Source organism: Trichosurus vulpecula, chromosome 2, assembly GCF_011100635.1.
Source record: "Trichosurus vulpecula isolate mTriVul1 chromosome 2, mTriVul1.pri, whole genome shotgun sequence".
Lineage (NCBI taxonomy): Eukaryota > Metazoa > Chordata > Mammalia > Diprotodontia > Phalangeridae > Trichosurus > Trichosurus vulpecula.
In genome coordinates this window covers 369192877-369218475 of record NC_050574.1, presented here as the reverse complement: position 1 = coordinate 369218475, position 25599 = coordinate 369192877, and the positions used below count along the sequence as shown (strand labels likewise).

General features: G+C 39.0%; 1 pseudogene; it reads right to left on the bottom strand.

Annotated features, from left to right (window-relative positions):
• Positions 1–5559, bottom strand: part of LOC118837192 — a 32718-nt pseudogene extending 27159 nt beyond the window's left edge.
• Between the last annotated feature and the right edge of the window lie 20040 nt (positions 5560–25599).

The following is a 25599-nucleotide window of genomic DNA, read 5'->3' as shown; positions in this document are numbered from 1 at the left end:
TGGAACATTGTTGCATTGCTGGTGGAGTTGTGAGCTGATCCAGCCATTTTGGAGAGCAGTTTGGAACTATGCCCAAAGGGCTACAGAAATGTTCATACCCTTTGACCCAGCAATACCACTTCTAGGGTTGTATCCCAAAGAAATCACACAAGCGGGAAAAGGACCCATATGTACAAAAATATTTATAGCAGCTCTCTTTGTGGTAGCCAAGAATTGGAAATCAAAGGGATGCCCATCAGTTGGGGAATGGCTGAACAAGCTATGGTATATGAAGGTGATGGAATACTATTGTGCCATAAGAAATGGGGATGATGCAGACTTCATAACAACCTGGAAAAACCTACACGACATAATGCTGAGTGAGTGGAGCAGAGCCAGGAGAATGCTGTGCACAGCCACAGATATATGGATTCCATGAGGACCAACCCTGACATACTGCACTTTTCTCAGCAACCTAAGGGGCAAGGACAACTCCAGGGGACTCACGATGGAGAATGCTATCTTCATCGAGACAAAGAACTGCAAAGTTTGAATACAGACTGAGGCACACTACATGCTCGCCTTTTTTGCTTCTCTTTTGTTTTTGTTTTTGGGTTTGTTTGTTTTTTTTTTTTGGTTCTGTTTCTTCTTTCTCATGATTCATTCCATTGGTCAAAATTCTTCTCCACGACTTGACTAGTGCATAAATTAATTCAATGCGAAGTTATACATGACAGTTATATGAGACTCCATGCCGTCTTGGGGAGGGAGGGGGAAGGGAGGGGAGAAAATCTGGAACTCAAAACTATGTAGAACCGTGTGTGGTAAACTAAAAATAAATAAAGAAATTTATATAAAATATATATATATATATATATATAAAAGTTCAATATCCATTTCCATTAGAAACATTAAAAAGTGTAACAATAAATGTAACTTTTCTTAAGATGGTAAATAATGTCTATCTAAAACCAGGGATAAAGTAGTAAAAAAAAGGAAGGGTATTCATTATCAATATAATACTGAAAATGTTAGTTATAGCAATAAAACCAGAAAAATAAATTGAGGAAATAAGCCTAGGAAGAAGATAGAAATAGCTATCACTTTCTGCAAAATTCTCTAAATTTTTAACTAAAAATTAATTGAAACAATAATCTCAAGAAAGTGGCAAGATACAAAATAAACATAGGTATATTGCCAATAAAACCCAGTGGGAAGAGAGAAAGAAACTTCATTCAAAGTAATTGCAGAATATATAAAAATATTTTTGTCATCTACTTACTAAAACACACAAACAGGCACTACAAACATGCAACTACAAACCACCCTTATAGAAATATAGACCTAGCTGAAAAATGGAAGAAATATTAGTTACTCAGCACTTGGCTATGAAGACACAATAAAAATGACAATACTACTGAAATTGATTTACTCAGCGTCAATAGAATCTAACTTCTAAAAAAATTACATTATACAGATAGAAAAAAATAATAAGATTCATTTGGAGGGACAGAAGGTCAGGAACATCAAAAGAAATAATGAAGAAAAATGGGAAGAGGGGAACCCAACAGCATTATATCTCAAACTATACCACAAACAATAATGGTAAATCAGTGAAACAGATTAGATACACACAAACCAAAAGCAAATGAACATCATAATAGTGTTTGATAAGCCCAAAGACTTGAACTCCTGGTGTAATGATACACTATTTGACTAAAACTGCTTGAAAAACTTGAAAGAAATTAAGCAGAAATTAGGTTTAGATCAGCATTTCACAGTATATGCCAGAGTACACTTCAAATGAATACATAACTTAGATATAAAAGGTCATATCATAAACAAGTTAGAAAAACAGGGAAGGAGAGGTGGTAGAGTAGATAGAATACTGGACCTGGAAGCAGAAAGACCTGAGTTCAAATTCAGAATATGATACTTACTAGTTGTGTGATTGTATTGGTAATTAAGGTGGGACTTTTTTTACTGTTTTAGAATGCTAAATTAATTAAGTGTCTTTGATTGAGCCTTACTAGGCATGAAGGCACATACCCTTTTGCTAACTAGATGTAAATCCTTCGAGCTCTGAACAGAGTATAAAAACTCAAAGGTTGGCATTTTGTCTGGGGTTCTCACTCATGGAGGAGTTTCGATGTGGAGACTCTGGGCAGCCATTGTTAAGAGCCCCTGGCTTGTGAACCCAGATGTTGATGCTCTCCTGGTAACTATGAATTATGATTTGGTCTGTTTCTAATGTATGTTTGTAATTTGTATTTGCTCTGAAGTTCAGGTTGCTGGCTTTTCCTCCTGAAGTAAGTGAATGATATTTGTATGTTGAATTAAAGTAAGATTGTTAACCCCTTAAAGTTACTTTCCTTGGTAAAGCAGATCAAAGAACCCATGTTAGCGGCCTTCTGTGTGCTAGTTGTTATAGGTTTTACACAGCCACAAGAGCTGCTAGCCGAATTGTTGCTACAGTGATCTTGAGAAAATCACTTAACTTTTGTCTATCTCAGTTTCCTTACCTGTAAAAGTGGGGAAAATATTAGCAACTGCCTTGGGGCAGTGAGGTGGTACAGTGGATAAAGTGTCAGGCCTGGAGTTACAAAGACTTATCTTCCTAAGTTCAAATCTGGCCTCAGACATTTACTAGCTGTGTGACCCTGGACAAGTCATTTAACCCTGTTTGCCTCAGTTTCCTCATCTGTAAAATGAGCTGGAGAAAGAAATGACAAACCATCCCAGTATCTTTGCCAAGAAAACCCCAAATGGAGTCACAAAGAGTAGGACATGACTGAACAACAACAACAGCCTGCCAGGGTTGTGAGAATAAAACGACACTGTTTGTAAAGTATTTTGCAAACATTAAATGATTGTTGTTGTCATTTGCTTGGGGTCAGAGAATTCTTGATCAGAAAATGGTAGAGGAGAACACAAAAGATAAAATGGACACTTTTGATTACACTGAAAAGCTTCTTCATAAACCAAATCGATGCAGATTACTTTAGAAGAGAAACAGTTAACTGGGGAGTGGGGGCAGGGATATTTGAAGCAAATCTATTAAAGACCACAAATCAAAAATATGTAGAGAGAATTGATTCAAATATGTGTGAATACGTTATTTATTACTCAGATGATGCATGCATTTTTAATTCAATATGGAATATGATGTGAGATATTGGTGTAAGCCTAGTATCTGATAGACAGATTTCCAGTTTTCCCACCAAATCTTCTCAAATAGGAGTTCTTTCCTAGGTAGTTTATCTTTTTGGGTTTAATGAATACTAGATTAACCAAGTTAAATTACTTCTGAGTCTTCCTTATCTATTTTTTTAATAAAGATCAAAAGGTTTAGATGATTAATGCCTTATTAACTCCTATTTTATGTATTTTATAATTATAGTAAGCAAAAGTCCAGAAAGCACAGTCCATGCCAGAGTCTAAAGCAATGGAGCACAAACACAGGCCCAAGGAGTGACTGGTATCCAGTTCAGTTGAAGATTGACCCCACAACTGAGATACCAGGTCCTACAGGTGAGGGAATCCATTGGCTAGGCTGCATTAAGAAATGAACTTGTGGGTGCAAATGCTCTATAGTAACTACTTTAAGTTTGAGTTCTTTCTCCCAAGGGAGTGAGATGGTATAGGAAAAAGTGTGCCCCCAATTCAGGGAAATATATTTTGTAATTTTGATCTTGCTTTACTTTCTCAGTAAATATCTTTTTGTAAAAATTAATTGATGTCAATAGATTAAATGATACTAGGGTGGTAATCAGTGGGTCAATCAGTGGTGTAAGTAAAGGAGATACTAGCTATAACTAGCAATTAATACTGGGAAGATCACAATGGAATGAGGACTCAAGCTTATGAATTTAGAGAAAAATATCATAACCACCCCTCAAGGATGCCCCTAGAACTCTGAGGAGGAGGTATAGCCTGAAGCCTCCAGGGGGCTTGACTCATCAGTGTAAGTGGGTTCAGATAAGGATCTCTACAACTTACATACCCTCCACTTGCATGCAATAAATTCTTGAGTTTTATTTTCTAGTCTAGTCTGGCATTCATTTTCTTTCTATTTTTAAAAATTAACTTTGTTTTTCACATTACCCACATTTCTCATTGCATTCCTCTTTCCACCCCTTATAAGACAGTCATCCTTAAAGTAAAAGTGGAAGGAAAAAGTGGAATGAAAAATGTGCATAAAAATTAACCAACATTACAAAAATCCGATATTATGTGCAGTATTTCACACCCATGTTCCTCCACTTCTGCAAAAGTGCAGCATCTCCTCATATTTCTTGTTTGGAATCAAGCTTGGTCATCACAATTTTGCCAAATTTAGTTTATACCATTTTGCTGTTGTTCGTTCCATTTACATTGTTGTAGTCACTGTGCAGAGAGCAATTCAGTGGATAGAGTGCTGGGCCTGGAGTCAAGAAGACCTGAATTCAAATCCAGCCTCAGATACTTACCAGCTGTATGACCCTGGGCAAGTCACTCAGTGCTGTTTGCTTCAGTTTCCTCATCTATAAAAATGATCTGAAAAAAAGAAATGGCAAACCACTCTAGTATCTTTGCTAGGAAAACCTCAGATGGAGTCACAAAGAGTGGAACAAAACTGAAACGACTGAACAACAATAAAAGTCACTGTACGTATCATTTTACATTCCTGTGTCTTCCCATTCTTCTCTATGTTCATCATGCCCATAACAATAAATCAATAAACATTTATTAGATACCTACTATGTGCCAGGCACTGTGCTAAGCTCTGAGGAAACAAAAAGATACAAGGTCCTTAAGGAGCTTACAATCTAACGGGAGATAATATGCAAACAAATTACAAAGCAAGCTATATTACAGAAAGTAGAAAAGAGTGAACAAAGAGGAGGCACTGGACTTTTAAGAGGGGTTGAGAAAGGCTTCCTGTAGAGGGTGGGATGTTATTTGGGACTTAAAGGAAGCCAGGGATGTCAGTGGTCAGAGGAGAAGAAGGGCATTCCAGGCATGGAGGACAGCCAGAGAGAATGCCCAGAGGAGAGAGATAGAGTATCTTGTTGGTGGAACAACCAGGAGATCAGCATCACTGGATCTAAATGTATGTTTTGGGGAATAAGTTGGAAGAAGACTGGAAAGTTAGGAGGGGGCTAGGTTATGAGGGGCTTTGAATGCCAAACAGCGCACTTGGTATTTGCTCCTGGAGACAATAAGAAGCCACTGGAGATTATTGAGTAAAGGGGTGAGATGATCAGACTTGTATTTTAGGAAAATCACTTTAGTGGTTGAGTGGAGGATAGCTTGGAGTGGGGAAAGACTTGAGGAAAGTAGACCCACTAGCAAGCAGGGCATTGCAATAATCAAGGCATGTGGTGATGAGAGCCTGCACTAGAGTAGTGGTGATGCCAGAGGAGATTACAGATTACAACCCCACTTTATCTTTAACAAAAGGGCTTTATGAATTACTCTAGCCAATAAGAATTTGTTTACTGATGACAACTTTTTGGTGTTGATCCACCTGGCACTTAGCTTGACTGGCTCATAGGCCACAGACATACAACCGGTTATCACGCTAGAAGACTTTCCCATTTGGCCCAATTTGCTAGTGCTTGTGCTCTGCAGTTTTAGTATTAGAGAGCACAGGGTTACCTTCATGACAAGATGAAATGGGACTTTAGTACAGAAATTTAAATTGAGTGGTTATTTATTTCACCATCTCAGGACCAGATTTTCTGTACCTTTGAAAGTCTTAACTGGCTAACAAACTAATTTGTACCAATGGGAGAGAGTCAGCAGACCTTTCTCTACTACCAAGTAATGAAAGTGTGCTTAAAAAGTGACCTTGTGGGGCAGCTAGGTGGCACAGTGAGTAGAGCACCGGCCCTGGAGTCAGGAGGACTCAAATCCGGCCTCAGACACTTGACACATGTACTAGCTGTGTGACCTTGGGCAAGTCACTTAACCCCAATTGCCCTGCCAAAAACAACAAAAAAGTGACCTTGTGAAGATAACCATCCCATTTTTTTTTCCTCTAGCAACTAGAATAGTGGGGATTTCAGCATAATTAGGAGGTACAAGCAGTACCATGCTGTGGAGATATTTTGAAGTAGTTGGGTCTGGTGATGCCCCTCAAATTACATTATTTACATAATGTAAGCCCTGCTTATCTCTCTCTGCCTGTCTGTCTCTCTATGTCTCTCTCCAGAGTTTTAAATATATGTGTATAGGTGCTCAGACAACCAAACTGACCCTCTACCTTCCTTTTCAAAGAATGGGAAAGCTGGAAGAGACCTTAGCAGGGGTGTCGTGAGGCTCACATGTGATAATGGATGTAAAACACTTTGCAAACTTTAAAGTGCTGTATAAAGGCCAGTTGATATTATTAGCCTACCAGGCCTCTAGTCTGGTGATGACTTCACTCCCTGAGCCTTCTACTGCACTCCAGCTGAGCTCAAGCAATGTTTATAAAGCAATGCAGGGTGTTCTGGTAAACGTTTAACAATCTGCTTTTATGTATGCATACACTTTTAAGTTTAGTCTGCAATATCAATACTTTATTAAGTCTAGACCATCAAAAAATAATAAATCAAGCCCTGATGTGTAGCAATTGCAGATTTCTGAGGTGTAAACACTCACTTGAAAATTTAACAGGTTCCCAAGCTGGTTAGAACTGGCTCCAGCACACCTCTGGTCCTTGAAGATTAAGTCATTTGTTTTACAGATGTGAAACTGCAGTCCCAAGAATTGCAGAGAACACACAGCTACTTAATGGCAGAGTGTGAGAAGTTCAAAAGAAACCAGGATTCTTCTGGTCTAGTACTATTTTCACTACACTAAGCTGCTTCTCCCCTAGTCACTCTTTCTTCTTCCTTCTGTCAGGGATATGGAGTATGACTTCATATTGGAGGCAAAAGCCATGGGACTGTAAAAGACACATTAGTAGCTATTCTAAATTTAGTGACTATTCCCCATCACCCACCGACCTAATGTGAACCACCCCACCCTCAACAGACCACATGAGCTCTACCCAGACCTTACATACACTATGCTCTGTGGAATGTTTGCTTCATAGGAAACAAATCTGCTTTCGTGTTAGAAATTTCCTTTTCTTCTTCCTTCTAGCCTCTTGCACTCACTGAGACCTGGCTCCCCTCTGATCTCTCAGATTCCCAGGCCCTCCTTTCCAGCAATGGTCGCACTTTCACTCAGACCTCCAACTTACTGTTCGAGGTAGGTGAGTCAAAATACTCTTTGCTTCCAATTTCCATATCCAGACTCTTCCTCTACTACCATCACTCAGTAATATGCCCTCCTTTGAGTCTCATTCAATCCGTATTTATCTCCCAATCAAGATTCTAGTTGCTGTAGTCTACAGACATCCAAGATAGCCTCCTTTCTTCCTCACTGAATTCAGTCATAGTCTTTCTCCCCTTCCCAATTCTTTCACTTATACTAGGGAACTTCAGAATACATATCAATCCTCCTTAAAATACCCTTGCCTCACAATTTCTCAGCTTACTCCTTTCTATGACCTACTTCTCCACCCTACCTCATTTAACCACAGAGATGGTCATACCTTTGAACATCAATCACAAATATATACCATGTGCATGTTCATGAACTCCAAAACTCCTTTAACTGATCATTCCTCTATCTGCTGTCATTCAACCTCTCCCTTTACCTTGCAACTCCTAACTTGCTTCTTCCTTCTCACTGTGATATGTGGTACCTTTACTCTTCAGTTCTTCTCCCTTTATATGTTGACCCTTTGGCAAACCAATGCAACCTTATACTATCCTCTTCCCTCATGTTCCTTGCCCTTTTATCTTATTGCCAATCTTGCCCTGCCAAAACTCAACTTATGATTACTCCCACAATCTGTTACCTTCACTACTATTCATGTGCTGCTGAGCAAAGATGGGACCCATTCTAACTGGGTCCACTACAACTTTAAGTTACATGATATCAACTGAGCCATCATGGTGGCAAGACAATCCTTTCATACTACTCTAATTGTTTCATTGTGCTAATCACCAGATGCTCTTTTTCGACCTTCATATCCTTTAAACCTCCTATGCTTCTCCCTCTCTCCCACCCTCTAAGCTGAATAGCTTGCCTCACATTTCACTGAAAAAAATTGAGGCCCTTTGCCTAGATCTCCTGCTTCTCCACTCCTCTACTATTGCTGCCTTTACCACTGTCTCACATGAAAAGCTATACCTCTGTGACAAGGCAGATCCCTTCACTGGCACAAGTGATCTCATCCCATTCTTTCTTCTCCAGAAGATCGCCCCTTCTATTATCCCCACTCTTGATCTAATCTTCAATCTCTCCCTGTCTACTATTTTTTCTGCTACCTACAAACATACCCCTATCTTCTCCATCCTCAAAATACCAGTGACCCAGACCTCTCCCTACCACCAACCTATGCATGACTCTCCACTCATTTTCTGTCAAATCTCATATTCAATCTGTTGTACTGTCCTACAAATTCTCCCTTCACAACATCTCATCTCTTATATACATCCTCTTCTCTCTTCTGACACTTCCCCTGGTGCAAACCCTCATCACCTCATTCTGGACTATTACAATAGCTTCCTGGTTAGTTTCCAAGCTTCAAGGTCTCTCCCCACCCCAATCCATCCTCATCTCACCTATCCAAGTGATCTTCCTAAAGCACAGGATTGATTGACCCTATCACTTCCCAATTCCATTCCATAGCCAACAACCTGGGTGGCCCTGTTTGTCTAAGCTGATACAACCCCTGGCGTGGATGTCACAAGACCAAGGATGCTTCAGTCAATGTCTGGACACTTCCTGGGTCAGAGGTGGTTCCTGGAGTTCACTCTGGCTGCTTGTGGGGCATTTTGAGTCTTTGATGGGGAAGGAGGAAGGGGAAGGGAGTAGAGAGTGGGGAGGAGTAGAAGAAGGGGAAATGGATATTTAAGTGGAGCAAAGACAAATAACCAACCAAATAACCACATGGCCAGAACTGGCCCCATGTATGCTTCCTGCCATATTATGGTATGGTAGGCCTCTCAGTTTCTCTTCAGAAACATTTGTCCAGACTGACTGGTTAGAGATCAAGCTGGGCCTACTTATGCCCCCAAGAGAATACCAGGAAATTTGATGCAAACTGGGAGAAAGACTAAATGTTTTGTTTTTTTAACCAACATCCCACTCTCCTCACTCCCACTGTACCTGTTCATGGTCCTAGCATTTGAAAGAGGACCAGAAGTAGTTTGATCAAGGGGTCTGCCAGTGGAGCTGTCCTCATTCTCAGGTTTAAGGAATGTAAAAGGAAAAAGACCTCCTCCTCCTCCTCTTCTCCATGAGCCCCACTTCCAGGCCAGCCCTCAGAGAGGGACTCCTCCTTCCCACTTGACTGTTAGTTAAGCTATTTGTACTTTATGCTGCCTCCAGAGACATGGAACCCAACCTCACAAAAGTTCCTATCTGCTGTTTTTCATTTTGCTCTCTAAAAGCAGTTTGTTAATATTCACAAAGTTGTATAGTTTAATTTCATTTCAGTTTGGATCTTCTTTTAAAAAGATATGCAAAAAAGGACTCCTTGGTTTTAGGTAGCCATTTTGGATGTTATTATCAGTTTAATGTATGGTTTTGGAAGTAAAAAACACAGCCACCTCAAAAAAAAATCTCCAGTGACTCCTTATTACCTCCAGTATCAAATTAAAATCCTCTGTTTGCCTTGCAAAGACCTTTATAACATGCCTTTTCCTAATTTTTCAGTCTTCTTATACCTTTCTCCCTTCCACATACCTAGAGATCCAGTGACATTGGCCTTGCTGTTCCTTGGTTACCATTGTATTCATCATCCAATTCTGCATTTTTATTGGATACCATGCCTGGAATATTCCTGGCTTTCCTGCCTTCCAATGAGCCTAAGATAAAATCCCAGCTTTTCTTAGTCTCCCTAAATATTAGTGCCTTCCCTCCAGTTTATCTTATTCGTACATAGTTGTCTGTGTGTTATCTCTCGCATTATGTTGTGAGCTCCTCAATGGCAGGGACTGTTTTGACTTTCTTTGTATCCCTAGCAGTCAGTACAGTGCCTGGTACACAGTACATGCTTAATAAATGCTTATTGATTTAACTTTTTTTAAAAAATCCACATTTTTTTCTCCTGTACCATTTTTAGCCACTAAGTGGTGGTGTTGACTGTTCATGTTCAATAAACAAGATTCCAGTTAAAGAATACGAGTATTTGTAACATGAGTTAGGCAGAAAGGCTCTTACAGAAACACACATAAATAGGTTATTCCTGGGTGGTATACTTTGTAAAAGACAAAAGAGATTCTTCTAGAGTTTTTGCCTAGATGCTGAAACTCATCAAGAAGCATCTATTAAGCACTTATTTTTTACCAGGCATTGTGTTAGTTGCTACAAATATAGATAGAAAAAAATGAGCAAATCATTCTTGCAGAAGCCATGGACTGGGGAGAGGGATGGGTCAGATACAAAGATGTCTAAGCACCGGAGAGGAAAAGTATGTCTATAGTGGTTCTAACAGAAAATATCAAATGAAACAGGATGCACTTCAAAATCATATTTATCTTCACATGTTGGAAGGGATTAAATAGTTCTGAAAGGGCAGAGCTACCACCAATGGGTAGAAAGTGAAGGGAGGTAGATATGAATTCAATATGGGGAAAACCTTCCTAAGAATTAGAATTGTTGTAAAATGTAATAGTAATTAATTCTAAGACACCAAAAACCTTCTACTGGAGGCTAGATGTTGTGGTCTCTCCCTTCTCCAGCACATACTCTACTCAGCTGTCACAGGTCTGACCATGATCAACTCCAGTGGCTCCCTATCACATCCAGGATAAAATATAAAATCCTCTATTTGGCATTCAAAGCCCTTCATAACCTAGCCCTTTCCTGCTTTTCTAATCCATTTCTTACTACACTTGACTCATTCCCATGTAATCTGTGACCCAGTGAAACTGATCCCCTTTATTTTTCTGGAACAAGACACTCTGTCTCCTCCCAACTCGTTACGTTTTCATTGGCTGGCCTGCATGCCTGGAATGCACTCTCTCATCTCTACCTCCTACCTTCCCCGACTTACTTCAAGTCACAGCTAAAATTCCACATTTTACAAGAAGTCTTTTCCAATCCTCCTTGATGCTAGTGCCTTCCCTAATCCTCCTTGATGTTAGTGCCTGTAGTAGCAATTTAGATTTAAAGATCTTTCCCACCCATTGATGGGCCATTTGACTTGCTTATGTCACAGGAAGCCTAAGTCATGTGTGGTGGGAGGAGCTTCCTGACAGGAAAAGGAAGTTGTGTCACAGGAAATGCAAAGAGAGAGAGAGAGAGAGAGAGAGCGAGCAGTTATGGCTGCTAATGGCCATTATGATAGTTAGAGCTGAACAGGCTGACTTAGCTGTACTGTGAGTTTGTCTTTGGGAAGACCCTAGCAGGGGGTCGGAGAGATTTTGAGATGGAGAGGCTCCATGTTGTGATATTGTGTGTGGAATGTTTTACTGCTCTGATAGACTGGGCTTATGGGATGTGGTTCTCTGGTGTCTGAATAAGTGCTTTACTTCTTCTACCTTCTATGTGGAGAGTCTCATATACTTTGTGATACAGAACCACATAGGCATTTTGACAATTATCATCTACATTGTTATCATTGCCTTACTGGTACAGTGCCTTCCCTCTGATTATTGCCAATTTATTTTCTCTCTCTGTATACATACACACATGTTATTTATGTGTTATTATATGCTATATGTAATGTTATATGTTGTATTATATACATATTATATATGTATATGTGTGTGTGTATATATCTATATATATATATCTATATATATATATATATATATATTATGTGTGTGTATATATATGTAAATAAAACACTGTGAACTCCTCAAGAATTGGAACTGTCTTTTGCCTTTTTAAGGGCTTTTGCCTTTCTAAGGCCTCAACTCTTGGTACAGTGCCTGGCACATAGTGGGTGCTTAATGATGGCTTCTTGACTGTGGAATTTTTCTGGGAAGTTGTAAATAGAATTAATTTAAATAGGGGTTAGACTCCATGACTTCTGAGGCCCTTTGCAATTTTAAGATTATATAATGAAGCCTCCTTGTTAACTATTCAGTGACTTGTGAGTGGCTCATTTTGTCCCAACATAAAACATAAACTTAAAGGCTGCTGGCATTAGGCCCACTTCTAATATTTGGGTATTCAGAAATTTGGATTGAGATGAGATGGCCTCATGGCTCATATTGTGGTTGAGTTGGGGAGAGTACTACCATTACAGAGGGTAGCCAATCAAATGGCAGCTCACTATACAGTTTCCAGTTGCGAGAGCCTTTTTATTGTACATGGGGAATCTTATCTGTGGGATGACGAGTAGGCTCCTGATCAGGCAGAGGAAATAACTCAGTGGGTTTTAGAGCAGGCTATGTGGGAAGGTTAGGAGAGTGCCAAGTCCTGCATTTCCTAGCTGTTATTAAATGTCCTTCAGAAGCTGGACTGCCAGTATAAAAAGACTGAGAGTGAGCTTGCCCAGTGGGAATTCTCACTGGTGGTAACAAAGCTCCAGGCTCATCCTATCACTGCTCCCAGCAGGAAAGTGACTCCCTGACCTGAGGGAGAAGGGGGTACGTGGGCAGGCATTCTTCACCAGGAAGCTAGTGTGGTTGCCGAAGAAGCTGCAGAACAGAAACTTTATGAGTCACTGGAGTAATGGTTCCTGTTGTCTAATGGAGCCAGTGCTGAGCTGCACTGCTCAGCTGATTTCAACAGGCTAGGAGAGCTCTCTGAGGACTTATTTTTACAGTGTCAACTAACTTTTTTTAGAATCTTTAGCTGTGGAATGCTCTTTGTCACTTTTTAGGTGTCTGAGATGGGGAGTTATTAACACCAAGTCTCATAAAGATGAATTCCTATTGTAACCAGCATCCCATTGGGGATTTCCAAGGGAAAGAAGGGGTGAGGTTCCTAAAGGAAATGGGACTGATAAATTAGATTTATGTACCCTCCTCCACAGCCTGCCATATTCTATGTCCATCCTGATTCAAAGGCAATTAGATCCTGCCTTCTGGATGGGACCCCACCAGAGTGGCTTCAGACTTTAGCTATGGGTTTCCCCAACCACACAACATACAGGTGTAGGCTGATTAATTGATAAAGTTTGAGCAGGAGGTTTGGATAGTTGGGCAACTACTGCTACCAGTGTGAACAGGCATTTTGGAAGTAGAGGGAGGAGTCACAGAGCTCAATGCCCTGCTAGACAGGCAGAGGACAATGACAATCTCTCCTTGAAAGAACTCTTTACAGTACTACACTTGCTAAAAAATGGTAGGAGTCTTTTAAAGAAAAAAGATGCATTTTGATATATTCTAGTCTATACAACTTCACTGATTAACATGTTCATGCACTGTTGCTTAGTTGTTTAGTAATTCAATTACTAAAATTCAGAATTACACTGTGTGTAGAAAAATCACAAAGTGATGAATATTCTCCATTTTTTTTCAGATAATATCACACAACATCCCAGCTATGAGGCCAATTCAGGAATATATGATAGGAAAAAAAGTCAAATCTTTATCTGTAAAATAAAGGGACAGAACAACTCAAAATTTCTACACTTCCAAATGTCTCAATTTAGGTATCAAAGGTCCTTCACACAGAGACTACGTAACTGGATCTTTAATTGGTGAACTGACAATTGACTATGATGGCAGAAGGATTCTGCAAAGGTACTATTAGAAACCTAAGTTCAAATGGCTGTTTCCTGAGGAAAAAAGACAGAGTTGCCTGTCTTCTGTGGAGTCTGTGAGTGGAATAAGAGACAGTTTAGCTATAATGCTTCTGAGAGAACCTGAGGAAGATACTGTGAGAGAACTGAGTTTAACTCTTATTTTGTGAGGAGACATTATGAATTAACTGAGGGATGGGGAGACACTAGAATTATTATCCTGAGATAACTATATTTTCCAGAGTCAAAGGGGAGTTAGTGTCAGTGTCAATGAGAATATTCTATTTCACAAATCTTTGCTTTGCTTTTGAGGAGCATGGAAGTAGGAGTAGGAGATTGGGCCTTGACTTTGGCTGTGAACTTTTCTTACTCCAATATGTTATAAATATTTATTTCTCTATATTACTATTTGCTATGGCAATAAATTATATGATCTCTATTTTTTAAGCCTATGAGCAAAGGAAATTTGATATCAAGACAGAGAGGATCAAAAAGCTTCCTGGAAAAGAGATTTATCTTATAAATAAACCAGAGGTTGATTGGGGGCTCAGAGCTGATTATTAAGCAAGATGGTGCATCTGTATTAATTTTTGAGAGAATATAAGAACATGCTCCTTGATTGCCTTGCACAGTTTAAGACCCACATATAGAATTAATAAGGAATTGAGCCAGTAATAGTTAGAGAGATATGGAGGTTTGTACTGTTGTCTACATGCACAGCAGGTTCAACAATCATAACTAGACTACATGATGGAAGGGGTGGGGGGGGGGTAACATCCTTAAACCTCATCAGATAACTAAGAATGAAAGATTTAAAACCACCTCCAATCAGTTCAGAGTGCCCTGATATAATATTTGATTCTGATTTTTCTACATAGAAAAGTCTTGGGTTTGAATGCAAAAATAACACAGGCATTGAAGCTTTGCCTTTATTATATACTTTGTATAGTATCAAGTATTAATCATTATTAGCATATATGTGCACCAAACCAGTAAAATGTCAACATTAGTTCTTCAGAATTATTACTCAGACACAAGAATCTGTTATTTATTGCAGAACGTTTATGAATAAAATCCTAAAAACTGACTTAAAGAAGCTTCATTTTCAAGTTTCAGAACACTAAAACAAATACATAAATAGATAAATAAATGAATGTATGAATAAACAAATGAATAAATAAAAAGCAGAAGGCAATACTCTTTAGACTAAAAGCAACATAACTTTAGCATAGTATAAATAGACTATATTTAGAGAGGAAAGGTCCAGAAGTCCTAGGTTCAAGCAATACCTCTGATGAGGATCCATCAGATGAGGCAATTCAGAGAGCAATTTCAGTTGAATGTAAGGTCAGAAAGCAGACTGCAAAGGATATAGAAGAGAAAGGGAGGAAAGAAAATGGTGGCAAAAAGAAGAAAGAAAAAAAGGACTATTAAATATTTGAAGGTATAAGGATTAGAAGGATCTCCCTGAAAAAGCAGGACCTTCTGAGGAAGTCCTTCCTATAATAATATACGATCATGGCCATGTCTTTTAACTTCGTAGTGCTTCCCTTATCTGTAAAATGAGGATAATAATTCCTGCTCTGTCTCACAAAAGTAAGGTTCAATCAGAGAGCTTGGATGTGAATTCTAGTCCTGCTACTTACTACCTCTGTGATGTCAGACAATCCACTTAACCTCTCTGGACCTTAAGTTTCCTCAATTGTAAAATGGAATTTTTGGTTTAGAAGACTTCTGATATACCCTCAGGTTCTAAATCTATGATCCTGTAAGGATGATATATATTGGGCATTATTATTTGTTTCTCTCCCAACCTCTCCCCGACCACCACACTGAAAAAAGAAAAACAAAACCCTTGTAAAAAAATAAGCATAGTCAAGCAAAAAAAAAAAACCTTTCTTAGATTGGTCATATAGAAATGTAAATCATATTTTGCATCTTGAGTCCATCAGTTCTCTGTCAGAAGCAAGCGTAGCATTCTTCATCACCAGTCTTCTGGAATTATGATTCTTGGTCAATATATTTAAGAGTTCTTTTTTAAAGTTGTTTCTCTTAACAATGTCATTATTGTATAACTTATTTTCTTGGTTCTGTTCAATTTACTCTGCATCATTTCCAAGGTTATTTAGAAACTATCCATTTCATCATTTCTTATGGTGCAATGATATTCCATTACGTTGATATAACTTAATAGGTTCAGCCTTTTCCCAAATGATGTCTCCCCACCTAAGTTTCCAGTCTCTTACTACAATAAAAAAGAGTTGCTAAGCATATTTTTGCATGCGTGAGTCCTTTTTCTATTTGATTTCTTTAGGACATAGGCCTAGTAGTGGTATTGCTACATGCAATAATGCACTCACAGTGTAATATCTTGGGGGACATATTATTTTCCAAATGGCTGGATCATTTAACAGCTACACAACAGTATATTAAAGTGCCTTTTTTCCTGCAGCACTTCTAACTTTATTTTCTTTTTTGTCATCTTTGTCAACCTGAGGAGTATGAGGTGGACCCTCAGAGTCTCTTTAATTTGCTTTACTCTAATTATTACTGCTTTGGAGAATTTTTTCATTTGGCTATTAATAGTTTGGATTTCTTCCTTTGAAACATTGTCTATTCACATCCTTTGACCGTTTATCAGTTATTCTGATATATAAGCAAGCATATAGGAAAGGTCAATCAAGGTCCAAGATCTTTATCAGAGAAACATTCTACAGTTTTTACTTAGCTGAATTCAACCTACATCTTTTTAAAATGTAAATTGTTTTTTAGTTGATGAAAAGCCACCTTCTCTCCCTCCCACTGAACATCCCCCTAACACTCATACATACATACATACATACATACCACCACCACCACAACTGAAAAAATAAACACAAAACCCTTGTGACAAATATGCATAGTCAAGCAAAACAAATTCCAACTCGCAGGAACATCACCACTAAGCTTCAAAGCTCCCTGGTTAAGTAGAAAATACTACAAGTAACTAGAAAAGAAACCAATTTAAATATTGTGGAGCCATAGTCAGGATAACACAAGATTTAACAGCTTCTATATTAAAAGATCAAAAGTAATGGAACAATATATTCCAAAGAGCAAAAGATCTGGGTTTCCAATCAAAATAACACCCAGAAAAACTCTGTGTGTTATCCTGAATGGGGAAAAAAGGGGGGATATTTAATGAACTAAAGGACATTCAGGTATTTGTGAAGAAAAGACCAGAACTAAATGAAAAATTTGACCTCCTAGACTCAGGAGAAACATAAGAAGGAAAACATTAAAGACCAATTATAAAGGACTTGACAAGGTCAAAATCCTTCTAATATGAAAAAATGTTATCAGTAACTCTTAAGAATGTTATTGTTATGGGGGCAGAGCCAAGATGGCAGCTGGAAAGGAGGGACTTGCATGAGCTGCTGCTCAGATCCCTCCAAGAACCTATAAAAATGGCTCTGAACAAATTCTAAAGCTGCAGAACCCACGGAATAGCAGAGGGAAGCAGGGCTCCAGCCTAGGACAGCCTGGATGTTCGCCGGGTAAGGTCTATCGCACAGAGCTGGGAGCGGAGGGGAGCAGAGCCCAGTGTGAGCCACACCCAGATCACCAGACTGGGAGCCAGGTGGAACAGGCCCTAGTGCCATGAATCACTGAGCTATGGCAGTCACCAGACTTCTCAACCCACAAACACCAAAGACAACAGAGAAGGTTAGTGGGAAAAGCTGTGGGGACAGAGTGAAAGGAGTTCTCTGTTCAGCCACCACCCCAGGGGCAGCGGAGGTGGTGCAGCTCTGAGGACAGAACTACAGCTGCAGTTGCATCTGGCCCCAGACCCACCTGGTGGGAGGAATTAAGTGGCAGATCAGAGCAGGAGTGCAGAGCCTGCTTAAGATCTGAGTCACGGTCTGGGTTGGCAGTTCTTGGGGGAGGAGGAGAGCTGGTATGGCAGAGCTTGCTGTGTAGAAAATAGCTCTGAAAACAACAGCTCAACCCCTCAAGCATGGGACAAAGTACTCTCTACTCTACAAGCAGTCATAACCCCACGAAAAACTCAAGGGTAAAGCAGTTGGCTGGGAACATGGCCAGGCTGCGAAAACAGACTCAGATTCAGACTCAGACTTTGGAATCTTTCTTTGGTGACAAAGAAGACCAAAACATACAGCCAGAAGAAGTCAACAAAGTCAAAGAGCCTACATCAAAAGCCTCCAAGAAAAACATGAACTGGTCTCAGGCCATGGAAGAGCTCAAAAAGGATTTGGAAAAGCAAGTTGGAGAAGTAGAGGAAAAACTGGGAAGAGAAATGAGAGTGACACAAGAAAACCATGAAAAACAAGTCATCAACTTGCTAAAGGAGACTCAAAAAAATACTGAAGAAAATAACACCTTAAAAAGTAGGCTAACTCAAATGGCAAAAGAGCTCCAAAAAGCCAATGAGAAGGCAGAATTAGCCAAATGGAAAAGGAGGTCCAAAAGACCACTGAAGAAAGTACTATCTTAAAAATTAGAATAGAGCAAGTGGAAGCTAGTGACTTTATGAGAAATCAAGATATTATAAAACAGAACCAAAGGAAGGAAAAAATGGAAGACAATGTGAAATATCTCATTGGAAAAACCACTGACCTGGAAAATAGATCCAGGAGAGATAATTTAAAAATTATTGGATTACCTGAAAGCCATGATCAAAAAAGAGCCTAGATATCATCTTTCAAGAAATTATCAAGGAGAAGTCAAGACAGACAGTAAAATAGAAATTGAAAGAATCCACCAATCACCTCCTGAAAAAGATCCCAAAAAGAAAACTCTAGGAATATTGTTGCCAAATTCCATAGCTCCCAGATCAAGGAGAAAATACTGCGAGCAGCCAGAAAAAAAACAATTTGAGTATTGTGAAAACACAATCAGGATAACACAAGATCTAGCAGCTTCTACATTAAGGGATCAAAGGGCTTGGAATATGATATTCTGGAGGTCAATGGAACTAGGATTAAAACCAAGAATCATCTACCCAGCAAAACTGAGTATCATGCTCCAAGGCAAAATATGGATTTCCAATAAAATAGAGGACTTTCAAGCTTTCTCAGTGAAAAGACCAGAGCTGAATAGAAAATTTGACTTTCAAACACAAGAATCAAGAGAAGCGTGAAAAGGTAATCGAGAAACCATAAGGGACTTACTAAAGTTGAACTGTTTTGTTTACATTCCCCCATGGAAAGATGATGTGTATAATTCATGAGACCTTAGTATTAGTGTAGCTGAAGGGAATATACATACACACACACACACACACACATATATATATATATATATATATATATATATATATATATAGAGAGAGAGAGAGAGAGAGAGAGAGAGAGAGAGAGAGAGAGAGAAAGAGAGAGAGAGAGAGAGAGAGAGAGACAGAGGTCACAGGGTGAGTTGAATATGAAGGGATAATATCTAAAAAGAAATACAATAAAATTAAGGGATGAGAGAGGAACGTATTGAGAGAGGGAGAAAGGGAAAGATAGAATGGGGTAAATTATCTCACATGAAAGTGGCAAGAAAAAGCAGTTCTGTTGGGAGGGAAAAGGGGGCAGGTGAGGGGGAATGAGTGAATCTTGCTCTCATCGGATTTGACCTGAGGAGGGAATAACATACACACTCAATTGGGCATCTTACCCCACAGGAAAGAAGGAGGAAGGAGATAAAAAAGTGGGGACGATAGAAGGGAGGGCAGATGGGGGAGGAGGTAATCAAAAGCAAACACATTTGAAAAGGGACATGGTCAAGGAAGAAAATTGGATAAAAGGGGATAGGATAGGAAGGAGCAAAATATAGTTAGCCTTTCACAACATGAGTATTGTGGAAGGGTTTTGCATAATGATACACATGTGGCCTATGTTGAATTGCTTGCCTTCTTAGGGAGGGTAGGTAGGGAGGGAAGAGAATTGGGAACTCAAAGTTTTAAAAGCACATGTTCAAAAAAAAAGTTTTTGCATGCAACTAGGAAATAAGATATACAGGCAATGGGGCTTAAAAATCTATCTTGCCTTACAAGAAAGTAAGGGAAAAGGGGATGGGGGGAGGAGTGGGGTGACAGAAGGGAGGTTTGACTGGGGAACAGCGCAACCAGAATATATGCCATCTTGGAGTGGGGGGAGGGTAGAAATGGGGAGAAAATTTGTAATTCAAACTCTTGTGAAAATTAATGCTGAAAACTAAAAATATTAAGCAAATAAAAATGATCTGAAAATAAAATAATGTTATTGTTATTTGGGTAGTTTCAAAGAGCTTACATAGATAGAAGGCTTGAGGATGAGTTGAGTATGATGGGATGATCCTTTAAAAAACTGTGGGGAGGTGAGGTGAAATGGAGCAATTATCTTATACATACCGAGCTAGATGGTTCAGTAGATAGTGCTCTGAGCCTGGAGTCAGGAAGACCTGAGATCAAATCTGGCCTCAAGAAACTTACTAGCTGTGTGACCCTGAACAAGTCACTTAATCTCTGTTTGCCTTAATCCACTGAAGAAGGAAATGGCAAATCACTCAAGAATATCAAAGGAACAAATGTAAAGGAATGAGGTTTAGCAGTACCACATCTTAAACTGTATTATAAGCAGTAATTACCAAAGCTATCTGGTACTGGCTAAGAAATGGGAAGGTGAATCAGTGAAACAGAGTAGACATTCAATACACATTTGTGTTTGACAAATGTAAAAACTTAAGCTTTTGGGATAAGAATACAATATTTAGTAAAAATTATTGGGAAAACTGCAAGTCTGGCAAAAATTGGGCATAGACCAATATCTTACATAACTTACCAAGATACAGTCAAAATGGATACATGACCTAGATATAAAAGGAGATATAAGAAAACTAAAAGAACACGAAACATATTACCTATCAAACTTATGGATAGAAGAATTCATGAATAAACAAGAGATAAAGAGCACCGCAAAATGTAAAATGGATAATTCTTATTAAATTAAAAAGTTTTTGTACAAATAAAACCAATGTAGCCAAGATTAGGAAAGCAAAAAATTTGGGGAAAAAACTTTATAGACAGTTTCTCAGATAAAGGTCTCATATCTCAAACCTCGAAAGAACTTTGTCGAATTTAAAAGAATATGAGTCATTCCCCAATTGATAAATGGTCAAAAGAGATGAATAGGCAGTTTTGCAATGAAGAAATCAAAACTATAGTCATATGAAAAAAATGCTTTAGTTCATTATTGATCAGAGAAATATAAATTAAAACAACTTTGAGATAGCATCTCACACCTATCAGATTGGCTAAAATGACAGAAGGGGAAAATGACAAATGTTGGAGATGTGGAAAAATTAGGACACTAATGCATTGCTGGTGGAACTGTGAGCTGATCCAGCCATTTTGGAGAGCGATCTAGAATTATGACCAAATTGCTATAATACTGTGTATACCCTCTGACTCAGCAATGCCACTATTAGGTCTGTTTCCCAAGATGATCCAGAGAAAAAGGAAAAGAACCTACAAGTTCTAAAATATTTATAGCCACTTTCTTTGTGGGGGCAATGAATTGAAAATAAAGAGAATACCTATCAATTAGGGAATATAATTGTGATGGAATACTACTGTGCTATAAGAAATGATGACCTGGTTGATCTTAAAAAAACATCGAAAGACTTACATGAAATAATGAAAAGTGAAGTAAGCAGAACCAAAAGAATGACGTATATAATAATAGCAATACTGTTTGAAGAATAACTGTGAACAATCAAGTTATTCTGAGTACTATACTCAAATCAATTATAAAGGATCCATGAAGGAAGATGCTACCCACCTCCAGAGAAAGAACTGATAAATAGAAATACACACAGTATGGTTTTACATATATAAATCTGCATCAAATGGTAGCCTTCTCTGGTGCGGCGTGTGGAGGGAGGGAGACAGGTTGGAACATAAAATGTAACCCAATTTAAAAAAAAAATAGATTGAACTTCCTCCTCTCCCCTCCACACACAAATTCCTGCATTGGCCACATCCATTGCACTGTGAATTCATCACCTTTCTGTCAGGACGGGATGAGTAGCATGTTTCTTCATGAGTCCTGTGGATTCCTGTGCGGTCATTTTGACGATCAATTTACTTTCCCCTATTTATGAAGGAGAGAGCGATAAGAAAGGAATGTGCTTAGCACCACTGCAATATGTTGGATGCTTCTGTTCTTCTGCCCTTCTATTATTAACAACCTCAAGTCTCCTCCTTCTTTAATCCATCCTCCACATTGCCAATAAGATTTTCCTCAAGCACAGGTCTGAAGAAGTATCTCCTCTACTCAATAAACTCCAATGGCTCCTTATTGACTTTAGGATAAAATATGAAGTCCTTTAAAATCTCAACTTACCTTTCCTGCCTGTTATATATTACTTGTGTGTGTACATATATGCATATATATCACATGTACAACATAATAATTTTGTGGAAATATAAGATAATTTCAGGGGTATGGTCTAGCAGTTGGGGGGATCAGGAAAGGCTTCATTTAGAAGGTGGTACTAGAGTAGAGGCTGGAAGGAAATAAGGGATTCTAGAGGTAGAAATGACAAAGTGAATTTGAGGCATTGGGGGCAGCCAGTGCAGACAGAGACTACATATACAGTCGATATAGTAAACCTTCATATTATTTTCCCTGATAGAAAGTAAACTTCTTGAGGCCGGGGACTGTTTCAAGTTTGTATTTCTATCACCTAGCATAGTGCCTCTCCAGCACTTGGATAACATGTAATAAATGCTTTTTGATTGACTGAAGAGTCAAATTCACCTCTACCTTATGATGAGGTACTGAGTAGGACTGTGTGGAGATGCTTAATAAAATCTTTAAAAAAAATTTTTTTTTGAAATGTCTGAAATGTAAGAATTTTAGGTTGAAGTCAACTACTTTAGAGCGTATTTCCCATGCTCTGTTCTTCTTTCCTCTTTCCCTTTCCTCTACATTTCCTTTCTCTTCTCCCTCAAACCTAAACTGGGTGTCTGTAAGGGGTGGGATGTTGCTGGGGGAAAATAGGATAGAACCACTGAAGTTCTATTTACCTCACATGATATGTTGCTCTGTATATTTGAATAGGAAACACTTCATCCTAATTCTTAAGTAGCTAATCTATTTTTCAGATTATCTTTAGACTTTCAAGAGATATGGTCTCCCTTCCTCTAGCCCTTATCTTCTCTGTTTCCCAGGCCAGCTTGGCCTTATTTTTAGTAAACCTGGTTGTGGAAGATAAACAAATAGAAAATGTTGTTCAGTGGTGTCTGACTCTTTGTGACCCCTTTTAGGGTTTTCTTGGCAAAGATACTGGAGTGGTTTGCCATTTCCTTCTCCAACTCATTTTACAGATGAGGAAACTGAGGCAAACAATGTTAAGTGACTTGCTCAGGGTCACACAGCTAGGAAGTATCTGAGGTCGAATTTGAACACAGGACTTCCTGACTCCTGCCAAGTGCTCTACCCACTTCACTACCTAGCTGCCCAAACAAATAGAAATAATTCTGTATTATTCATTTGCTTTGGAAGTCTTTTTTTTTTTTTGCTATTGCCAATCATTTATTGGTATTTTTTTTGTGCTTGCTATCACTATATCCTTATCACTTATATTTGAGTCTTCCCTCCTTTATCCTCTCCAACAATTGGCCTTCAGTAGATGAATATACAATCCTAAGGATGATTATGCTTTTGATTTGTAATTACCACATGTTTGGTTTGGAATTGCTTTTCTAATTGTGAGTTGCATTTGTTTTGATTCCAACTCACACTGTCTTGTCTTCTCTCCACTATTAACAACATATATTTTCAATATGGCTCACTGAAATTAAATTGTTATTACTGCTATGGAATACTAGCAGTCACTAATAGGGGATCCCCACCCCCTCCAACTAATTTTGGCTTTTTTAACTCTATGCATACCTTAACCTTCTCTGATAGACCAATAATGAGAGCTGCCACCTGATTCATCTAACTTGTAATGTGCACCCCACCCCCAACTGCACATCAGAAATGTATTTTTGGCATTTGGTTTTATCCAAATTAGCACTTTATTAAAACTCAGACTGTATGTTCTACCATAGCCTTAAATCTGAATTTCGTTGCATGTGTTTGTTCATCCTCCTCATTACTCAAATACTTGGAATCATAGAACTTTCTGAGCAAATGCCATAATGTAAGTAAAAACATTTTGAAAAATTGGAGTGTGCAAGCAGTGTTATCATGGTCATCTAGTTCAAACCCTCTCTCAATATCATTCTTAAACGAGAAAACTGAGCCCTAAGGCAATGGCAGTTCCTCATCTGAAGCCCCAGTCACACAGTTTTTGCAATAAGTCTGGGAATCGATAAATAGCAAACATACCTCCTTCCTTCTATATGTAGAAGATGGTATAGATGCTGCTGGAATGAATAAATCACAGATTTATTTTAAAATAGCCAAAGTCAGGGAATTCTCTTGAGAGAGGAATCACATGTCTTGGGAGAGGAAAGAAGGGAGCCTGATAGGAGGCCAAACTGCAATCAAAGAAATGTACTACCATGATGTGGAAGACTGCTGAGAACAGTTTCAGCTTTCTAGGGTACAGGTTTTTTAAACTTTCCAGGCTCACTTAGAGTACACAGACAAATCAGCAGCATTCTGTATGTAGCAAGTTAGGATAGAGGAAATGAACACCTTTCAAATGAGGGAGAAGAAAAAAGGAAAATCAGCTAAGATAAAAGAAGGGTTTTGAAAGGATATGTGCCATGAAGCTGGCAAGGTTTGTTCTCAGAATGAGAAAATATTCCCTTTTGAAAGGCAGGACACTGAAGAGGTGAACAACCACTTATATAATTGTTAAGGAAGTCCACTTAAACAAAACTCAGGTGTCTCTTACCCAAAGGCAGCGAGTATTTGTCGTAACAGTGGCCAAGACCATTTGCTTTACATTGTCTGCATCGTTTGTTACATTGTATCTCTCCTACTGTAGAGGTCGAGGAATGGCAGAGTGGGGGTGGGGGGATGGGGTGTTGATTTCCACATTGCTGGTCCATCAAAACGTTTTGAAATGATTGTGGGTCTATTTTGCCCCTCCTACCAAACAATGTATCAGGAAGGAGTTTTAGAGGTCCCCTGGCCCAACTGTCTCATTTAGACTTGAGAGCCAGAGAAGTTAAGTCCTCTGACTCAGGGCACACTAGTGACAAGAAAGGATCTGAGTCCTGGTGCAGCTCTTCCCACCAAGCCCGTCTGCTTAGTATGGCTGAATTTCCAGAAGCTCGTTATCATAATGTATTTTACAAATTAACACACAAATAGCACGGCTATTCTCATGTGGGCAATCTCTGCGAGAATTTTTCGGGGTTAAAAATCAGTCCTCATACTTGAAAGAGTTTAGAAAATACCAGCCAAGTTGGGATCTAGAGCTAGGAAGCCGATTGTTAAATTGTATGTGCATTTACACCTCCTAAAACTATAAACCAAGGCTTGATTAATTATATTGTTGATTACATAGATTTAAGAAAGTGATAGAGAATATATTAATAATGCAAATTTAACTTAAAATTGTGAGCGTGCAATTCCCATCCCACCCCTCACAAAAAAAGAGTCGGTTGCTAAACGTTTATCAGCCCACTGCTGAACCAGGGTCTCTTGCCCACTTTCACACTGCGCTCACTACTTTAACCCAAGGGCATGGAAGAACTCGGGGGTCTGAGTGAAATAGACTGAGCCAGGAAAGTCAGAAGCAGCGTCACCTCCTCACCCCCTCCAGTTCCCCATCCCCACCGCGCCAGGTCTCTGTCCAGCGTTCTCCCGAGGACCCAAACTCGGCTAAGAGGCCTCCGCCCAAACCAAACATGGCAGCGCCAGCGGCTTCACAAAAGCGGCGCGAGCTCCCGATCACGTGACAAAAAC